The sequence below is a fragment of the Topomyia yanbarensis genome, chromosome 2 (genome assembly GCF_030247195.1).
Source record: "Topomyia yanbarensis strain Yona2022 chromosome 2, ASM3024719v1, whole genome shotgun sequence".
Taxonomy (NCBI): domain Eukaryota; kingdom Metazoa; phylum Arthropoda; class Insecta; order Diptera; family Culicidae; genus Topomyia; species Topomyia yanbarensis.
Window position 1 is genome coordinate 344,999,378 of NC_080671.1, and position 22,483 is coordinate 345,021,860.

Genomic DNA, 22,483 nt, shown 5'->3' on the forward strand with positions numbered 1-22,483 from the left:
TATACTACGAGTCATGAACCAGTTTACAAATCCATGAATAATATTTTATGATTTGGGGACCTATTTCACGAGCACGAATGATCAGTCGTGAGAGTTATACTAGGAATCGTGAACCAGTTCACGAACACATGAACGATATTTTTTGATTCTGTGAACTAGTTCACGACCACACATGGTCACTGACCATTGGTCAGGTGTGACTATTATATTAGCAATCATGAATCAATTCACGTTTCTATGAATAAGATTTCATGCTTTTGTGAACTGTGTCAAGAACAAGAATTGACAGTCGCTAGGAATCATAAATCAGTTCATGTATACATGAATAATATTTTTCGATTTTGTAAATTATTGCACGAGCTCGAATGGTAAGTCGTGATTATTAAGAAATCATGAACTAGTTCACGGATATATAAAAATTATTTCATGATTTTTTTAACTAATTCATGATCATGAATGGCGAGTTGTGACTAATTCACTAGAAATCAGGAATCAGTTCACGTATATATGAATAACATTGTGTGATTTTGTGAACAAGTTGACGAGCTTGTGAAGTTGATTTTGTGAACAAGTTGAATCGTGGCTATTATATTTGTAATCATGAACTAGTTCACGATGATTGAAATGATTCATGAATAATATTCCGGGTTTTGTGAAATAGTTCACGCGTGAATATGTTTTCCAAAACCTATGAATAAAATCACAATTTTACCTTTGATTTTATGAATAATGTTCATAAAGTTGTGAACTAGCTCACGCACAGAAAATCGATTTAGTAATGGTATGGCGGAAACAGTGAGTGAAGTTCACAAAACAAAAACAAATATCTTCACAAATGAAAGCGTTATTTAGGCGTAACTAACTGAAAATGGAACACATGATTTTTGTTCATGGTCCTGTTTTCGTAACGTAAAAAAGTGATTTTTCCTGAATTCATAGCACTTTATTCACGTTTTTGAGAACAATTTTTTTCCGTGTAGCAGTAAACTGTGTCGGACTAACATTCCTTCCTTCCTCTCAAAATCTGCACTCTGATATGGTCGGCGTCGGTATCGTTCATTATCAGGTATCAGTATAGATTGCACAATGTGACTTATTCTGTTACTCCCAAGCATATTGTCAGGGCCATTTTAAGACAATTTGGGGCCTTGTTGAGCCAACGGGTCCCAACAATTGAACAGGTAGAAACAGCTGACGAGTAAGATTATATTAAAGCCTTTAAAGAATTAAATCCGTTTGATGTGATACCTAGGGTTCAGATGGTGGAGTCGCTTATCTGGTTTTATGGCCACTCAGTTCGGAAAGAGCCCGACGGAAAATGAATTTGAAATATAAAAAAAAATCAACATTTTCACTATTCGAAAGTAGAAGTTTTCAATAACTTAATTGTTACGTAAAGTTTGTTTAAAATTGCTTTTAAAACGAAACGTTAAAATTACTCGAAGTTATTAATATGGACAGTACAATTCACTTTAATGCCAGTCATGTAAAACAGTCAAAATAGCAAACACGTCGAGTACATGTTGCCGTGACGCATAATACGCCATTGCGTTCGTCATTTGTCCATCAACTAAGGTTTTGAATTTGGCAAGATAAATCTGAATTTGTTCGTTAAAGTTAGTTTATTTTAGCATAAGAATGTTCTGCTTTGAGTATACGCCACAATGATCATAACAATTTTACTCATGACAAATATATTGGGGACAACGGACAAAAATTGTACGAACGATCTAGGTCACCTAAAGTCCTGGGTTTCTTCAAATATCCGCAAACGCTCGTCTTGACTACTTTAGTCAGATTTAAGGTAAAGGTAGGGTCGCGTTGTGTTGAAACTTTTACAATGCACAGTGTTTTAAAACATCGTTTTCGTGCTCGAAATTAATAGCGTCTAGCGTTTGGAGAAGTTTTTGCCTTTATAATTGCGCATCTGCAGGAATATATTTTTCAGTGATTAATTCACCTATAAGTGATATACGAAATTTATTTCCTGAACCAGTTGAGATAGAAACTTTGTGTCTTCAGCAAAGTTGTAGAAAATGTTACTACAAAAGAAATTTCTGAAGACACTTCAAATCTAACATTAATAGTTTTCAGATTATGGAACATATTATATGGAAGACCCCCTTAAAATTAGTTTTTTCATGATAACTTTTTTAGTCATTCTGCGGAAAAAAGTAACTTCGGAGTACAATAACAATATTTATTCGTTCTGTATCAGTCTATAGACAGTTCTGGTATAGTGCAATCTTAGCAAAGCAGTGTCGAATCCTCAAGAAGTGCAGAAGTCACTTTTGGAAACTTCCATGACGATCCCAGTTGCGTTGAAGACCTGAATATTTTAAGACTTGTTAGTGGTATCCAACGGGGGAAACAGATCGAAATGGTGAGTGAAGTGAAAGCAATTATGCGAAAAAAAATCCCCCAGAGGCAGGACTCAAACCCGCAACCTTTGAGACTCCGGCCCAATGCACTAACTCCCTTGCTATCCCTGGAATATGATGACATCCCAGGAAGGACATATGACTAATGCACTGGGGATAGTAATCATATCTTGCCTGCAAGAATGGAATAACGCGGAGAAAGGAAGGTGGACCCACCGACTCATCCCAAATGTGTCTACTTGGGTACATAGGAAGCATGGAGAGGTGAACTTCCTTCTGACGCAGTTTTTGTCCGGGCATTGATTCTTCCGGAAATACCTACATCGGTTTGGACACGCTTCGTCACTCCTTTGCCCGGAGTATGTGAACGTGCAAGAGACACCGGAACACGTGGTCTTCGAATACCCCAGATTCGAAGAAGTCCGAAGGGGTATGCCTGATATAACAGTGGACAATATCGTCGAAGAGATGTGCCGCGACGAGCATATCTGGGACGCTGCCGACAGAGTGGTTACGAGTATACTCTCCGAGCTGCAAAGGAAGTGGCGAAGGGACCAACAAAGTAACGACATTGGTTAGAACGCCGCAGTGGAACCGCAAATAGGGTTTCGAGAGAAATTCCGCCGCCGGGAAACTCATCGACGGTGTAGACTGGGTCCACCGCCGGGGACCAGTTGAGTAGTACGCGATGTAGCACCAGGCTCGAGTCGTCGGGGCGTCAGCGAACCGAACATCAGGCTTTACCGGAATCGCCGGACCGACCTCGACACTCTACCGGGTAGCTCGTGAGTAGGCTAGATCCACTGCTGGGGATTAGACCGAGTAGACCGCGTCGAATAGCCAGAAGTGGGTCGTTGGGGCGCCAGTGAACCGGAGCTACGCTCCACCCGGAATCGCTGGATGGCCCTCAGCACCTACTGGCTGACTGTTGAGTAGGCTAGGTCCACGCCGGGGACTAGACCGAGTAGACGAAGCGGGGAGCTTAATGGCTCACAGAAACGTGCATCAGTATCGGGAGCAATCTACCGCCGGGGAATTCACGATAGGGTAGATTCGGCGCCGTGGACTACCCGACAGAATCGTGACGAAAAGGGGAGCTGAAACGAAACAAAACGGGAACGAAAGAAATTCCGTTGTCGTGGAACTCTCAATCGGAGTAGAATAAGCGGTAAAGCTGGGAGCTAAATGGTTCAAGAAAGCGGGTATCGGTGTTGGGGGAAATTCCTCCATCGGGGAACTATCGGTCGGAGTAGGATGAGTTCACCGTTGAGCACTATCCAAGCAGATCGTGATAAGGCCGGGAGCTGAATGACTCACGGAAACATGAGCTAAATGGCTCAGGGAATCAGCACCTAAACGGCTCACTACGGGGACGAGAACTAAACGGCGACGTAATAGATGGAGACAAGAAGCAAGCGAAGAGTCGAGAGTTAAATCAAAGCTCATAGGTCGTGCCACTCCATGAACCAAGCGAGGCTCCGAGATAGAGCAGCAGAAAGAGGTGCGACGAAAGCGCAACGAACCCTCCCACGAAGTAATACGATGACGTAGTTCCGTGGGGAAGAAGGGCGTAAATAGTAAGGAATGTTTTTAGTGGATAGGCACGAACGTGAGTCGTGAGTCCCACACAGTGCCAATACACTACAGGCCAGGCTTTTAAAGCTTTTTTAACCTTACTATAAAAAAAAAACCTTGCCTGCAAAGCGAGGTCACACACAGCCCCCCAACATTTGATTTGTTTAATTTCTCCGCATTTGATTACACATAATTGCTTTCTTAAATAAGGTAGGCCCAGTACTTACGTCAAAAACCAAATAAATGCATGATTTGTTGAGTATTTTGCCACATTCGCGGATCGCTTGCCAAACATGGATTTTGTGGCGTAGTCATTTATCAAGGTGCCTCATATTTTAATACAGTTCTTATTTTTAACTTTCTAACAACATTTTTTAGAGTGCTTCTTAGTTTATCAGTATTGTAGAGCAAACAAATCCGAGCAATGTTTTCGAAAATGGGAACATTATAGTTCTCTACATATGGATTATTTTGAACTATTAATCAATGTAAAAAAGAGATTTTTTGACAAAAACTGAATTAACCCCGTTTGAAAGCTAGTCATTCAAATTCAAAGTATTATGTATTCTGATTCATGGTATCATTTTTTTCTTGATTTTTTGAGTCTCTTTAATATTCTTTAATATTAAACTTTTCAATAAATTCCTTTTTATTACCATTCTTAATTCTTTGGGCTACTCTCAAGTTGATGATGATTTACTTGTATTTCTTTCCAGTTAATCAAAAGGTTCCTTTTAGTTATAAAGGGATGTATCACCTACCTAGATTTCATACGTTGATTATCTCATTTTAAATTTCAGGCGATATATCTGAGCTCCGATTTTCTCTAGTTTTCGAAGATTTCTTATAACGTAATGCAAAGTTCGTAGTTTTCAAAAACTCGTCCGTAGGTCCGCAGCAAAAAACGTAAGGTTGCCATCACTGGATACGGCCGGTTTCGCAAAGAAGCATACCAAACAACAACACACGCTCGACTGCGAGAAAGCGAGGGAGAGCCCCGCCGCGAAGAGTAAGAGATGGAGAAAAAAAGCAAATAAAGCCACGAATATAAATCATTCCTGGCCCCCGTGAGCTTGTGTGTTTTGTTATTGCTTCTGCATGCATGCCGCGCCGCGCAGACCATACGGTGTGTGAAGCAGCAGCTAAGTTATACACGACGTAGGTACAGTTCATGCTACCCTCACTCCGCGAGCGAGTCATTCCCGCAGCCAGCAGTGGCGGAGGTAGATTCTTGTCTCGTGATGACGGCCGCAGACGGCATTGACGCGGGGAGCGTTAGACTTGGTTTTGATATCAGGAGGCAGAGCCAGGCTAGAAATTTATGACCCCAGCCGGTATCCAACACCTACCTCTCCTCCTGCTCCTCGTCTGCTTGAGTTAAGAAGCGCCCCATTGGAACGATGAAATAAACCCGGCGCACCTCGAACGGTAGCAGGCGAAGGCGGATTTCGCCGAATAAAGTTTGGCCCCTAGAAAATATGTACGCAATGTTGGGAGGGCTAGGATTTGGGACCGTTACAATGACGGGCCGTTCGGTATGGAATTTGATTGATGAGAAATGGCAGCGAAATTGCCCCGAAGCGGTGAGATATATTTAGGGTGCAGTAATGGATTCGAATGCGAGGGATGATTGGTAATAATGCTAAATAGATTCGGAACGGATCGCATTTTCGGTAGAAAAAGCATCAAAATATTACCTAACAAAAAGCGAGGGTCCTCAAGGCGTTCATATCGAGTCGGAGTTTATTCAACTTTCTTCTTCAGGGGGTGCAACGTATGATAACACATGCTACATCTCTTTCGTCGAACATACGACAACTGGCCATCGATCATCTCACGGGTTCGCCACTTAATTTGCACTCACTGCACATGCACTCAAGCCTGCCTCACAATTAAAATAGCACAGTAGGCGAGTGAACTGAAAAAACTACTTCCAACACATTGATGCAGCACTCGCACGTATAACTTATGTAAACAATAATTGAACCAGCTGGGTAACACCGCAGGTACACTCGTCCCTCGACGTGGTTCGACCGTTCGCGTCAAGAGTCCCGTTTTTCGTTAACGCATTATCATTGGCCACTTGACCACCGAACGCCGCGAGGGGTGCAACAATGTATCACCGCGCATCGCACTTGCACTGCACCGCCTCACCGACTGCTTGTTGATGCAGATGCAGGGTAACAAAACCCGTTTGCCGTCTTCGGACCGTCCCGAATCGTCAACCGGTACTGGGAGCAAGTAAGCTAGCTGCGCGTGGCGGAGAACCGGACCGTAGCTGGGGAGCTGCCGCGGTAAGACTATCGACGACGCGACGGCGGGAAACTCACGGCAGGTCTCGGCCGAAGTGGCAGGGGTAAAAAACTAGGTAAAAATCTTCTCCCTCCCTCGATTGTTGTTGTTTAACGCTATTTTCTAGCTGTTGTTGGTTTTTACCATCTTTCTCTCTTTCGCTCTCGTTCTCCCTTTCTTCCACGCTAGGTTTCTTTTGCAACGTGCTTCGTAACAACAGCTCATCATTCGGTAGGTAATTACTGCCATTCCAGTCAGCTAGCAAGCGCCCGAACGGTCTGCGAAGAAGTAGTGGAAGTGGTACGTACCACGATGACCATCACCATCACCGTCACAGTGGAGAGCCGTAAGGCATGCATAGGTATAGAGAAGAGAAAGGTATCGACTCAGCAACAACAGTGGGTCTCTAGTAAAGCTAGTGAAAGTTTTGCCTTTGCAAATTTTGACTGTGCGGAACCATAGGAGGCTGGTGGGAAATGACCCGGGGAGAATAGGGAATTACCTGAACGTGCTGTACAACTATATGGAGAGAAGGAGTAGTGAAAAAACGGCGGAGTATCCCGCAGTTCGGAAAGGTTGACAAAAATGGAATACAATCGTAGGGGCTGATGAATATTGCCGTTGCGAAAATCGAATGCAATAAAAATAGATTTTTATTTTGGTGGAATTTAAACCCTAGTTTTCATGGCCATATTGTCATAACCCCTTGAGATAAATGGTTGTACAAACAAATTTATTAGAAATGTTTCGTAGTAATGAGAGAATTTATATTTTTGCTGACAGCCTGTATATAGGCAACACTTTCTGGTTGTTGCGTATAATTCTGATAGGACAATAGTTTGTGGTTTAAGTGAAGTTTTTCGTACACTGGCAGTCTTGTTTTTTGTTGTTTTCATTCAAGACTTTCCGTAATTTGTTTACAGAATATACACGTCGCGATCTGAATTTTATGTGTGCAAAGCATGATTAGAGCACAGAGTATGCCATGAGTCAAGGTCAGGAAAGATGAAGTAGCATGGGTCAATAAAATAATTTATTGTAAAACATTTCTAATCGTTAATACTACGTTCACACTACGAGTTAAAACGTGTTTTAACGCTATCTTGATAACATTTTTCTTGTTGCCAATTATTATAACGTGTTTTAACTCTGTAGTGTGAACATAGTATAACTCATAGAGCTATATTTAGTAGAATGGAAGCCGTTAAAATAAGTTTCGTTGAATTTGCTGCAACATCGGCGTACCGGGTTATTCTGGTCAAATGCGGTGCGTTTCCTAGGAATCCACAGAAGCGGACGATTTCTTATAACATGAGAGGGAAAAAACAAATTAATCCTTAAAAAGTTATCGGGACAGTCAATATTTCTGAATGGCATATTGAGAAAAGAAATTCCTTGTGGAAAAGTACGACGAGACTTCATCATTGGTAAATCAAACAACATGCATCTATTTTTATGAGGCTGTAGACGGATAGGATCGTTTTACGGCAGTGTTCTTAGATTAAATTGTACAAACCTTTTTTGACCGCGCTCCAGTCGAATGATTTGGATGACGTTATATGGTGCCCATAATTGTACAGTATACCTCAAAATACTTCTTGCGTGTGCGCAGTCTTGAGATTTTCGAGTGTAGAAACCCTTAAATTCAGCCTATTTTGTTTCAATGATGTGGTTAACGAAATGAAGTTTGCTGTTAAATAGCATCCCATCGTTATGGATTATCAGCGCAGAATAGATAGATGTGGGATGTGACTAGATGTGTTTTCTAAGATCATTGATAAATAAACGAAAGAAAATGACACCAGGTGACTTCCTTGAGGGATAACTCATGGGATTTCAAATACGTTTGAACCTGTTGTGTCAATTCTAGCGAAAGCAGACCGTTTGGAGAGATAGGAATGCGCAGGCATCTAGTCATCCACGGAAAAATTTCTAGGCGCTGCAGTTTTAGTATAGACATCAAACCAAATCATTTTTTTGCGAATTCAAAATAAATTGCATCAACCTCTTGAGTGCTGAAACTAAAAACTACTTCATCAAATTCGCAGTGACCAAGAGCCTTCTTTTAAATCCTTGGTGAGATTAGACAACCATGTTGAAAGAAGCGGCGTACATCGCATTACAAATAAGTTTTCAGGACTTTAGTCAGACAATTAAGGTTGGAGATTCCTCTGTAATGTTCAATATTGTGAGTGAACTTATAAAATATAGGCCAGTGAGGTGGCGTTAAGAGTTACTGAACAAATATTTTAATTCCGCCACGATTTAGTCGAAATGGAAAATTGATTTTTTCGAATCGGTTCCTTATTATTCATTGCGTGCCGGACATAATTTGTTTGTGGTCTAGATGTAACTACATAGATGTTACTATGTTTTAATTGCCGAAGGTTCTACTGTATGCTGACGTCTGCGGTAAAACATGATGATGAGTTAGGTTCTATCAGCGACCATGTGGTAGATGAGCGGAACGCCCAACTCCTACTAGTAGAACGTAAAAGATTCTTCACATCTCCATTCCATAATTGTCAAATGTGCCTGCCTAGTACTAATTTTCCGTTCTAAGTTTATAACTGATTCGCTCTACAATACCTATCCGTCTTTCAATTGCATTGCTTTCTTTTCTCTTAGTCTTAAATTTGCCGGTTTTCTGTTATTTCTATAAAATTATGAATACAATTTGATGCACAAAATACCCTGAGTTTTCTCTGTTTTTGGTGCTTCCTCACTCATATTTTATCCAATTTTTCACCTATTTTTATAAGGGGTAATTAAAGGGTAGTTTCTTATAATACCATCAAATGAAAGAACAGTGAAAATTACGTACGATAAAATATGTGCAATTCTAAAAATAATAAAATGAAGACTCCTTAGTTATTTTCAATAAAATATGATCGGAAAAAATAGTTGCTCAATCAAGTTGCTTCATTTTCAAAGATACCACATATCTTTGAAAATGAATCACTTGATTAAGCAACTATTTTTTTCGATCATATTTCATTGAAAATAAGTAAGTAGTCTTCATTTTATTACTTTTAGAATTGCACATATTTTGTCGCACGAAATTTTCACTGTTCTTTCATTTGATGGCATTTTAAGAAACTTGATTGAGCAAACTAAGTTCTTTGTTGGTTTAGTGTTCATTTTACCAACTAGGGAACTAATACACTCAGCAGTTAATGTGCGTGGGGAATACGCGTGATTTTGTCCGAGTGGGGCGACGACTGTTGAATCATGTGTGAGGATTGAGAATTGACAATTCGTGAGATTGTTCTCAACCCTCCATCACTCGCGCTAAATTATGTAGCACGAACACTCGCGCGTTGTACTTTGTAAAACACATATGGTCGTTAGAGTAACTCGTGATCCGCATCAAGTGGAGTACTACTTTCTTCTGTAAACTTGGGTAGTAGATTATGACCTTTTGGATGGGCGAATGCATATGTCGGAATTCTACCGTCATACATTTTTTCGATCTCTATCTAAAGTTTCTGATTTTTCTAAAGATACGGGTTGATATGCAAAATAGTTCGAAATTCTGCCACTAGGTGGTGCTAATGAACATGTCAGTTTTTGCATGCTGTACCTCGAGTTTCTAATTTATTAGCAGGACGGTGTCTTCGATATAGTTACACAAGATAAAAACCTACGAAGCGATATACTGAATAGTTTAGGATTATGTCACTAGGTAGCGCTGACGAACATGTATAATTCTGGATCTCAAGATTGCGACTATTTAGATGTGCAGTGCCTTTGGCAGAGTTGTGGATTCAAGAAGTTTGATACACAGTAGGTCGAAAAAAATGACATGCTCAGGTTCACTAGCGCCTCCTAGTGGAAGAATTCCATACTATTCGAAATACCACCTTTAAGGTTTTAATCTCGGGAGCAACTTTGCCGAAATTGTGATACATTAGGTCAACAACTTGCATGCTCACTAGCTCCGCCTAATGAAAGTATTCTGAAGCATTCATTATACCACCTCATAGATTTTGATTTGCCTAACAACTTCGTAGAAGACACTGACATTCTAAAAATTCTGGATCTTGAAATAAAGTAAGCTGAAAAAATAACATGCTCACTGGCGCTACCTAGCGGCAGATTTTTATTTCGAACTATCTGATCTTCCATAGGCTAGCTTTTGACCTCCTGAACAAGTTTTCCGAAGAAAGTAACCCTCTAAATGATCGAGATCATGATCACGGTTGTTATACTAACATTTCTTTCCTTCACCGATTACTGTAACGACGTGACCGGCGCCTTTTTTGGCATGTCAAAATATAGATCTCTCCTTTCTGGTCAATCACATGGGCATGAATGGATTAACTTTGGCCAAGTATAGCTCAACATTTTCAGAATTATTGAAAATTAAAATATAATCAATTCCTTGAAATTTTAAGAAGTTTTCGGAAATTTAATTCGTTCAATTTCCCCGGAACCTGTGAGACTTGCAATGATCTTCTACCAAAATTCCTTAGAAGGATTGTAAGCCAGATATTTAGCTTTGCTTAAGTTACACAGAATTGTGTCAATGTTCGTTATAGATAGATTGCTGTGATAAAATAGCAAACCGAATAGAAACGTGACTTAAGCCACAAACTAATCATGTCGGCACACAGGGAATAATGAGAATCAGGCTTTGCATATAATAGGGTAGACGAGCCCTTATTCATCTCAATGGTCATGATGTCGCACTATTTCGCTGATAACTCGACTTACACTGATTGGATTGCGCTTAAAAATGTATCAACATCTTTGCTTCGTTCATACGAAGCAGACCAATAAAAAGTCTGGCTTGGAAAATGTAAAATACTTGCGTAAGCGAAAAGTCGAGTACAACGCACCCTTATTCATCCCATCATTTGAGCTAATGCGTTGAATAGAGATAGCATACACAGCTCTAACTAATGTGTTCAAATGGGTGGGATGAATAGAGGTGCTAAGCTGGATTAGGGCACAGAAACCCTATATTGATGTAATGGAGTCCGGTTAATCGCTCAAATATTGTTTTTTGTAGCCAATGGAAAATTACTGTGTACAGCGTATGTCAGCAGCTAGCTCGAACTGCTTAAAAGTGGTAATGAAAGAGTAGTTTCTGACGAAAAAGTATCGTCAAAAAGCTTCAGATTTATGCGGCCTGAAAATTGAAATCATCAAACCAGTATATTTGTTCCTTTACAACTTTATTTTATTAGATAAACTTAAGGAGAACTCTACGAATGGTTCGGAAACCCTTCGAGCTACAAAACAATTAGCTTAAATAAGTCCTATGCCATTCCGAGCAGTTTTTCGAAGTTCGTGAACAAGGTTCAATAAATTCTAACGACAATTCTGGAAGCCTCATGGACGTTCTACGAATCTCACATTTAAGGCGTTTTCTATGAACATCATTAAAGTCAAAAGAATGCCCGTTGGCAATTAGAAGAAGCCAAAAGAAGCCATTTGTACTTTAGAGGGAACTTGAAAACTTCAAATAACTTTTACGAACCTCAGACACGTCCTTTATTATCCAGGAAAGTGCATACTAAAGGGCGAACACGAAATTATTGCGACACATTCAACAGGGCATAACTTTTTTACCATTGGGTAAAAATCAACCAAATTTTGCACACTTTCTCATTGATGTGTATTGTTTACATGCTGTCAAACTCGAAGTCGTGTTTTTCGATTCAACGAAAATGGAGGTGAACCAACGCGAGTCGAGAGAACAAATTCTTTCCAAACACCTGGAATTTCCTGACCTGTCGCACCGGCAGTTGGGAAAAATGTTGAACATTCACCATTCAACCGTCTCCAGTGTTGTCACTTGAACTAGACGCAAGTGCGCGCGCCTTACCTCAACTCACCCTAGCACCATTGATGAAGACACCCTACATGAAGCACCTTGGTCCACATACCAAAAGTCAACCCTAACAAACGAGATCGTTGGGCAACTGGGAGTGACAGGTACTTACACTTGTCACTTGGGTGAGTTAGATAAAAGAAGAATAAGTTCTGATCGTAGCAGTCGTCTAAAATCTTGCATATATCTAAAATCTTATCCTAGCTTATATCTAAAATCGTATACTTAGCTTACATCTAAAATCTTATACCTAATCTGCCTAAAAGTGAGTGTGCTGAAATTATAGGTAAAGTTGATTGCTTTTTATTAAAATTTATTATGCTAATAGAACCTTTCTGCAATTAGTGGATTTGCTCTACGTTGTCTTACAACGTTGTCTTTCTATTCCAAATTAATATGCTAATGGAAATTGGTAAGCATTGTATTAAATCTAAATTACCCTCTTATTATATAATTAAATTACTTAATAACTACAGGAATTATATGAACTAAACTAGTTGGCGCGGTGCAAATTAAAACATTAATAATAGCTAAGGGACTAAACGTAAGTTACACATAACCTAAATTTATACACACGTGCCCTATCTCTATTACTTTCAATACTTATACTGTTATGTACATTTGCAGGAATATTATAATCTCGCACATTGAAATCCTACTCTACGGTCGTTTTATTCGAGATTATATTATCGGAAACTACCCTGTTGACTATCGTCAACAAATTATAATATTCGTTTACGAATAACCGCGATCAAACCAGTCATGTCGGGAAGAGGCCGATCAAATAAAGGTAGTAGCGCCGGTGGTGGCCATCGTGGTGCAAAACCAGGTAGTAAGCAAGTGATGAGCACGGGTGGAACGGCTGACCCGGAGACCTCTCACGTTGGCCGGTCGTGCCGAGTTTGCCGCGGAGAAGACGACGAGGAAATGGTGAGCTGCGACAAGTGTCTCCAATGGTTTCACTTCAGCTGTGTTGGAGTCACGCAGGATATCGAAGATATGTCTTGGAGCTGTGTAGGTTGTACAAACCCGAACCCGGTTTCGGGGTCCAACTCGAATCCAGATGGAACGAAAGAAACAACCTTGCCTGTTGTTCCTGTACTTTTGAATTCGGATCCCAACAACGCGCAGACACTTAAGGTCAGTAAAGTTAAATCGGTTGTATCCCATACGTCCAGCAGAACCTCGCATGTTCTCGCCAAACTAAAGCTGCAAAAGTTAGAGGAGGAACGTGCTCTGAATGCAAACAAGCTGGAGGAGGAACGCTTGCTAAACGCGAAGAAAACGGAGCAAGAAAGAACGTACTTGGAGGAGAAATATAAATTGCTGGAAGAACTAGCTAATGAGACGGGATCTAATTTAAGTAGCGCAGGAAGTGCTGTAAGAGAGTGGGTAGATGGCCAACAAGTTTCTGATTTCGTCCCATATGCTCACTCCAGTCGACACTCTCATCAGGAAAGCCAGCAAAGAGCTAGTACGATTTCCCGTACGAACCATCGATCAGCATCGGATATCGCGGCGTCGGTGCACCACGAAAACCCATACCATGGATATTCCGCCCAACGCGAAGAAGATCGCGGTTCATTGACTAGTAAGCAGATAGCGGCGCGGCATGCTATCTCGAGGGATCTGCCTCAGTTTTCCGGCAACCCCGAGGAATGGCCTCTCTTCCTAGCAACATTCAACAGTACGACGGCTATGTGCGGTTTCACGAACGACGAGAATATTTTCCGATTGCAACGGAGCTTAAAGGGACGAGCTTATGAAGCGGTAAAGAGTCGACTAGTACATTCTTCCAACGTCCCCGGTGTGTTGAAAATCTTAAAGATGATGTTCGGGCAACCGGAAGCCATAATTAACTCGCTCATCGAAAAAATCTGCGCTCTGCCAACCATAAGGGAAGACAAGTTTGAGACACTTGTGGACTTTGCTGTTAGCGTGGAGAATTATTGTGCGACAGTGGACGCCTGTGGCTTGGAAGAATATCTGTACAACGTTACACTCCTGCATCAGCTTGTCAACAAACTGCCACCCACGATGAAGCTAACCTGGGCGCAACATCGGCAGTCTCTTCCGGCTGTCAACTTGGCGGCATTCAGTACCTGGATTTACACCATAGCCGAAGCGGCAAGTGCTCTGATGTGCCCAAGCAACATGAGTACCAAGCCAACACAGAGCGAGTCCCGCAGTACTGCAAAGAAAGAGAACTTCTTGAACGCACATTCTGTGAATCCCAGCGCAAATGGATCAAACGATGTGTGCTTGGTGTGCAAAGCTGATTGTAAGACCATCGACAAGTGCAAACGTTTCCTGGAGCTTTCTCGGGATTCAAGGTGGGCCATTGTACGAGAGTTCTCGCTCTGTCGGCGATGCCTTTGTCGTCACGACGGTATGTGTCAAGCAAAAGTCTGTGGAAAAAATGGATGCCAATACAAGCATCATGCATTGCTTCATAACGACCATTCATTGGCTACTGAAGGGACGTCCAAGAGCTCGACATCAATATCATCAGAAAATACCAACGAATTTCCAGAACCGAATTCAACGGTGACGCATGGATGTCACACACATCGAACAAAAACCAGCGACACATTGTTTCGCTACCTACCCGTAATGCTTCATGGAGAGCGTAGATCTGTGCGAACTTACGCATTTCTTGATGATGGATCAGCCCTTACACTGCTAGATGAAGAGCTGGCTGACGAACTTGAGCTGGAAGGAGAAATTAAGCCATTGTGTCTGCACTGGACCAGTGGAACACAGCGTCATGAAACGAACTCACGTATCGTTGAACTACAAATAGCTGGTATTCACAGTGGTGCTAAGAGCTATACCATCAACGGTGCCCGCACAGTGAACGAACTAATGCTCCCGTTCCAAACAATGGACATCAAGGAACTGTCGCAGGTCAACCCCTACCTGCAAGGACTACCGATTGCATCATACCAGGGCGTTCGACCACGAATTTTGATCGGACTTAAAGATTTGCACCTTAGTATGATTCTTAACTGCCGCGAAGGCAAACCGAGTCAACCGATCGCAGTAAAGACACGTTTAGGTTGGACGGTCTGCGGAGGTGGGAGCACCGATCTAGCATCAAGCCCAGTACACTCCGTTTACCATATTAGTAATTGCGATTTGGATAAGACGGACGAAGATCTGCACAAGGCGATGAAGGATTATTTCTCGCTGGATAGTCTAGGAATCACGAAGCCGCATAAAGTGCTGCTTTCTGTCGAGGACCAAACAGCCCTGTCTCTTCAACAATCTTTGACCAGATTCACGGGACAACGCTACGAAACGGGCCTACTATGGCGCTCATACAATCCGCGTCTGCCGGATAGCCAAGCGATGGCTCTGCATCGTTTTCAATGCCTGGAGAAACGTATGGTCAAGGACAAAGCACTCGCCGAAACTCTGACTCAAAAAATAGCTGATCACTTGAGTAAAGGCTATATTCGGAAGTTGACAGAGAATGAGCTACAGCAGTCGTACCAGCGTACATGGTATCTTCCAGTATTCCCGGTCACGAATCCGAACAAACCCGGGAAGGTGAGAATGGTGTGGGACGCAGCAGCCAAGGTACACGGAGTCTCTCTCAATTCGGCACTGCTCAAAGGCCCCGACCTACTGTCCTCGCTGTACACCGTGTTGATCCGCTTTCGTGAGAGCCCTATTGCCTTGACTGGTGACATCAGGGAAATGTTTCACCAGGTTATGATTCGGGAACCGGACCAGCAGTGCCAACGCTTTTACTGGAGGGATGAAAATGGGCAGCTTGCGGTCTTCGTGATGAGAGTTATGACTTTTGGCGCTTGTTGCTCTCCGAGTTGTGCCCAGTATGTGATGAACATGAATGCAGATCGCTTCGCGCAGATATATCCGGCAGCCACAGAAGTCATTAAAAAACAGCATTATGTAGACGATATGTTAGTGAGCGTCGACACCGAAGAAAAGGCGATCAAACTTGCACAGGACGTAGCATTCGTGCACTCGCAAGGCGGATTTGAAATCCGCAATTGGGCCAGCAACTCTCAAAGTGTCTTGAAAGCATTGCAGGAGAACAACACCACCGACAAGAATTTGGACCTTTCGCCAGAAATTGCCACGGAAAAGGTGCTGGGCATGTGGTGGTGTACCGAAGCAGATGTTTTTACCTTTAAGGTCGGTTGGGATCGCTACGACCGTGACCTATTAGAAGGTCATCGTCGGCCAACGAAGAGAGAAGTACTGCGAGTTCTGATGACGATATTCGACCCTCTTGGGCTTATCGCTCCGTTTCTCGTCTATTTGAAGATTCTGTTGCAAGAAGTTTGGCGCTCCGGAATTCAATGGGACGATAAGGTTGACGACAACATTCTCACAAAATGGCGAATCTGGCTGAGAGGACTGCCTCAAGTCGAACAAGTACAGATTCCGCGATGCTTGCGCTCAAACTTCACCCGCGACTACGAACATGTCCAATTACACACATTCGTGGACGCGAGTGAGAACGCGATGGCCGCTGCTTGCTACTTGCGTTTCGTACAGAACGGAGTCGTCCGATCCTCCCTCGTCGCCGCCAAAACTAGAGTCGCACCGCTGAGATACCATACGATTCCGAGACTAGAGTGTCAATCTGCAGTCATCGGTGTGAGACTCGCTCGGTCGATCGTCGACTCATTGTCCTTTCCCGTAGATAAGCTCTTCTACCACACGGATTCCAGAGACGTGATTTGCTGGTTGAACTCCGACCATCGCCGATATTCCCCATTCATCGCATCTCGGGTGAGTGAGATTTTGGAAGCTACAGAGGTGAATCAATGGCGCTGGGTCCCGACCAAACTTAATGTCGCAGATGATGCTACAAAATGGGAGAAATCGCCAGACATGACCCCCAGTTCGAGATGGTACAACGGCCCGGAATTTCTCTGGCTACCGGAAGAAGCTTGGCCACATCAATTGGTGAAGGGAAGCAAAACCAACACTGAACTCCGTCCGAGTCTGCTAGTTCACTTAATAAAGCCTGACACTTCAATAAAGGTCTCCAGTTGGAAGCGGATGATTAACGTTGCCATTGTTGTTCATCGTTTCCCAGCAAACTGTCGCCTGAGGAACCAGAATAGGACCATCGTATGTGGACCCCCTACATCGGAAGAATTGCTGGTCGCTGAACGTTACGTGATACGCCAAGCTCAACGAGAAGCCTATCCAGACGAGGTATCCATCCTTCTGAAACCGAGTGGGGTATCCAATTCGTCCGTGCTAAAAGCCAGCTCCCTGTATAAATTATCACCCTGGTTGGACGAACATGGTCTGATGAGAATGCGTGGTCGAATAAGCGCCTGTGCGTTGGCTACTGAAGACGCCAAGAATCCAATCATTTTACCCCGTAACCATCACACGACTACGCTAATAATTGCACACTACCACAACAAATATCATCACCAAAACCACGAGACAGTTATGAACGAATTGCGGCAAAGATTCCGGATTCCCCGACTACGTACCGCTTACGCAAAAGTGCGCAAAGACTGCCAACGTTGCAAAAACAACCGCTCAATTCCGCAGCCACCAACGATGGCTGATCTCCCGTATGAAAGACTCGATGTTTTTGCTCGTCCATTCACGCATGCAGGCATTGATTACTTCGGACCGCTGGAAGTAGTCGTAGGTCGCAGGGTGGAGAAACGTTGGGGTATGTTAGTCACGTGCATGACTACTCGGGCGATCCACATTGAGATCGTACACACGCTTAATACTGACTCGTGTATCATGGGTCTCCGCAACTTTGTAGCTCGCCGAGGAACTCCAAGAACAATCAACAGTGATCGTGGAACCTGTTTCATCGGGGCGAATCGAGAGTTGCAGGAAGCAGCAAAGCAGGTCAATATGGAAGACGTTATGAAAGAGTTCAACAGTGCAGAGACCAGCTGGAAGTTTAACCCTCCTTTGTCGCCGCATATGGGCGGCAGTTGGGAGCGTCTAATCGGAGTAGTGAAGCGAAATCTGATGTCGATTTGTCCATCGAGGAAGCCTAACGACGAAATACTCCGGAATCTACTGACCGAGATCGAGAACACCGTGAACTCACGGCCGCTGACCCATGTTCCGGTAGACGACGAATCTGCTCCTGCTCTCACACCGAATCACTTCCTCCTAGGATCTTCTGATGGTACAAAACCGCTGTGTACCTTCAACGATAGCGGTGATGTGTTGCGGAGGACTTGGCGAACATCACAGGTGTTGGCGAACCAATTTTGGAAACGTTGGTTGAGCGATTACTTACCAGAGATCACCCGTAGGACAAAGTGGTATGTCGACACAAAACCAATCGAAGTTGGTGACGTAGTAGTAATTGCCGACCCCAATCTACCTCGAAACTGCTGGCCCAAAGGGAAGATTATCGGTACTAATATCAGTAAGGACGGCAAAATCAGAGCAGCGACTGTAAAAACTGCGAATGGTGTCTACGAGCGCCCGGTGGTCAAGCTGGCTGTGTTAGACGTACGGCGCGATCAGTTGTAAGCCGACCATCGGATCGACATACTGGGGAGGAGTGTCACTTGAACTAGACGCAAGTGCGCGCGCCTTACCTCAACTCACCCTAGCACCATTGATGAAGACACCCTACATGAAGCACCTTGGTCCACATACCAAAAGTCAACCCTAACAAACGAGATCGTTGGGCAACTGGGAGTGACAGGTACTTACACTTGTCACTTGGGTGAGTTAGATAAAAGAAGAATAAGTTCTGATCGTAGCAGTCGTCTAAAATCTTGCATATATCTAAAATCTTATCCTAGCTTATATCTAAAATCGTATACTTAGCTTACATCTAAAATCTTATACCTAATCTGCCTAAAAGTGAGTGTGCTGAAATTATAGGTAAAGTTGATTGCTTTTTATTAAAATTTATTATGCTAATAGAACCTTTCTGCAATTAGTGGATTTGCTCTACGTTGTCTTACAACGTTGTCTTTCTATTCCAAATTAATATGCTAATGGAAATTGGTAAGCATTGTATTAAATCTAAATTACCCTCTTATTATATAATTAAATTACTTAATAACTACAGGAATTATATGAACTAAACTAGTTGGCGCGGTGCAAATTAAAACATTAATAATAGCTAAGGGACTAAACGTAAGTTACACATAACCTAAATTTATACACGCGTGCCCTATCTCTATTACTTTCAATACTTATACTGTTATGTACATTTGCAGGAATATTATAATCTCGCACATTGAAATCCTACTCTACGGTCGTTTTATTCGAGATTATATTATCGGAAACTACCCTGTTGACTATCGTCAACAAGTGTTGAAGCGGTTCCAGAAGCGGTTGACGTTGGACCACGGCAAAGGAGCTGGAAGAAAACCGGGACCGGAGAACAAAAAGACGGAGGGAAAGGTGAAGCGGATGATTAAAGCAAATCCCAACGTCTCAAGCCGTGATTTGTCTAAAAAGATCGGCATGTCGCAGAGCTACGTGCAGAATGCAAAGAAGAGAGCTGGACTACATACATACAAGGTACAGAACTTCCCAAACCGCGATGAGCGGCAACAATCGACGGCTAAAACTCGGACACGGAAGCTCTACGAGAAGATGCTGACAAAATATGGCTGCTGTGTGATGGACGACGAAACGTATATAAAAGCCGATTTTAAGCAAATTCCGGGGTTGGAGTTTTTCACCGGCAAGAGCAAGTTCTGGACGACAAATTTAAGAAGAAGAAAATGTTCGCCTCCAAATATCTCATTTGGCAGGCCATCTGCTCTTGCGGACTGAGGAGTGAGCCTTTCGTGACGAAGGGCACAGCAAATGGCGAGATCTACAAATCTGAGTGCCTCGAGAAGCGCCTTTTGCCGTTATTGCAGCAGCACGACGAAGCTCCGCTATTTTGGACAGATTTGGCATCATGCCACTATTCTAAAAGTGTCCTGGAGTGGTATGAGGCTAATTCTGTCCATTTTGTTCCAAAAGACATGAATCCGCCAAACTGTCCGGAGCTGCGCCCGGTGGAGCAGTACTGGGCAATGATGATGCGGGAACTTCGGAAGAGCAAGAAGACAGTCAAAGACGAGAAGGACATGTTAAGAAAATGGAAAAAAACTGAGAAACTGGTACCGGATGACACTGTAAAGACTTTGATGGAGGGCATCAAGCGAAAACGCGTTCAATATTATACTCAAGGCTCCATCGATTAACTTTTCTTTTGATTTTTGAAGTAAATATATGTATAAAACTACCCTAAAATTTTGGTTTGATTTTAAACATTATAAGAAAATTGGCATGACATTTTCGGTGTCGCAATAATTTCTTGTTCGCCCTTTAATACTGTCAAGAATGTTCTGTCAAGTTTCATAGTATTTTAACGAATTACGAAATTCAGAAATATCTTGCAAACTTCAGAAAATTCCTCCAGCTCCGTTCGGTCAAAGTTTCAAACTAAGATGGTTCACAGCTATGCATCATACTGGAGGAGAAAAGAAAAATAACTGTGCACAGTTAGATCTAAAGCCGGTAGGTTTAATCGAGAGCAAAACTTCTAAATTATTCGAAAAGTACGTACAGTGGCTCAAGTGATTAAAAAGTACAAGGAATCTCTCACAACTTCCCTCAAAGCGCAAACTACGGGTCGGTGTGGAACCGTTTACAAGGGGTTATGAAACTATACTATAGTGCGCAGCGAAAAAATCTGCGAAAGGCTACAAATATTACCGAGTAAGTAAATAACCCAAACGAAGCCTCAAACACGAACTGTACGACCAGGTACGGACGAAACTCGATGAAATCTAGACGATCCAGGAAGATGATTTCAAACAAGTCTACAAGGCACCGGCACGCAACAAGATTCACGGCAGATTCAAGTTTGTTTTCTCGGATAAGTTAGCGAACAAATTTATAATTTGGCAAGGGATCTGTCTCGGTGGCAAGAAAAGCATTGTTTTTGTGACGGATAACTAAGACTATGAATTCGAAAGTATGGAGTGCATCAACAAACAAAAACTTCACCCTTCAGTAAATCCAAATACGTTTTGGTCAGATCTGGACAGCTGATATTGCAGCAAAGACGTGCCACAATGTTACAACGTCAATAGAGTTCAGTTCATTCCAAAAGAACTGAATGCACGATTGGGAAGTATTGGGCAATAATAAAGCGGAAACTAAAGATGAAAGGGGCGGTCATTGATCGGATGAAGAATGGATGGAATCGGTCAGTAAAAAACAGTGACCGAAAAAGACGTGCGCCGGCTGATGACTGAATTGTTTCAGTTTTCTTCATTGAAATTGTTTCAGCCTTAGAAAGTTATTCGATTGAAAGAAAGGTATAAAATATACGCATTATAAAGAGCCCCTTTTCTTAATTATACTGTAAACTACAGACTTTTTCGAACATAAAACAACTAATTCGAGGAACTTTAGGAGACTACTATGAATTTTAAGAGTTCTTCAAGTTTGGAATTATCACAAATATTAGAAAAACTCTAGGAAATTCAGTTTTATTTAACGAACTCCTGCAAAGCGCTTCGAGCATTTAAATCCGAGTCTAGCAAACATCATACATACATCAGCACGGCAGGTCAAACAAACTTCAAAGAAGCACTACGAACTTTGGGGAAGTCTTGGAACTTCATTGAAGATTTCCGAATTAAAAAAAATGTTTTTCGTCTCTCAAGGAAGGCATAAGATATTCATGGGAATTCAACAAGCTTTAAGAAAGTCTTTTAAGTTTCCGGGATATCCTATAAAACTCAGGAAGATTCCATGAACTTCAAAGAAATTCTTTGAAGTTACGTGTTACGATATTATCGACACTGAAAATCCTTTCAAATCGGGACTCGAACATATCACGACTGGTTTTGGAAACCATCACCATACTAATCATACCGCCACATTAGTACTTCAATTTAGACTGCCAAGAAAATGTTTTTTCTCATGCAACTCTTGAAAAGGGTGCCACATTTACAGGTTTTTCAGCAATGACACAGAATTCTTTAGCCATTTTCTAATCGTAGATTCATTTTTGTTGATGACAGATCTTTGGCAATTTTTGTAAATTTCCTTAGATTTTTTATCATAGTGGCAAAACAGTCCTGATTTTCCGAATCTTGATCGAATACATTTTTGAATTTCCAGACGACTAGATGTTGATTCGCCAATCTCCGGTCTCCTAGGACACCCAACGTACGCGCATCTTTCTCGATGGCACATAGTCAGTGGGGCATGCCCCAAAGTCGGCGACCCCTTCCAGGTTATCTGCGGAGCATAACTTTAGCTGATCTCTCTTTCGGCATTCGTGCAACATGTCCAGCCCACTGTAGACTGCTGCGTTTTATAAACCTTTCAAAGTCAACATGTTGACAACTATGAATTTTCAGCTCACTACGCAAACCATACTTTTCCTTGT

General features: G+C 42.3%; 1 protein-coding gene and 1 long non-coding RNA gene across 3 annotated transcripts in view; one reads left to right on the forward strand and one right to left on the reverse strand.

Moving 5' to 3' along the window:
• The window catches only part of LOC131684136 (polyhomeotic-proximal chromatin protein-like), a 138,813-nt gene that overhangs the window by 94,187 nt on the left and 22,143 nt on the right, over positions 1–22,483 (reverse strand). The gene's annotated exons all lie outside the window — the stretch shown is intronic.
• On the forward strand, positions 5,990–6,921 carry LOC131684142 (uncharacterized). Its single transcript, XR_009304625.1, has 2 exons — positions 5,990–6,324; positions 6,438–6,921. It is a non-coding gene; the product is annotated as an uncharacterized LOC131684142 (long non-coding RNA).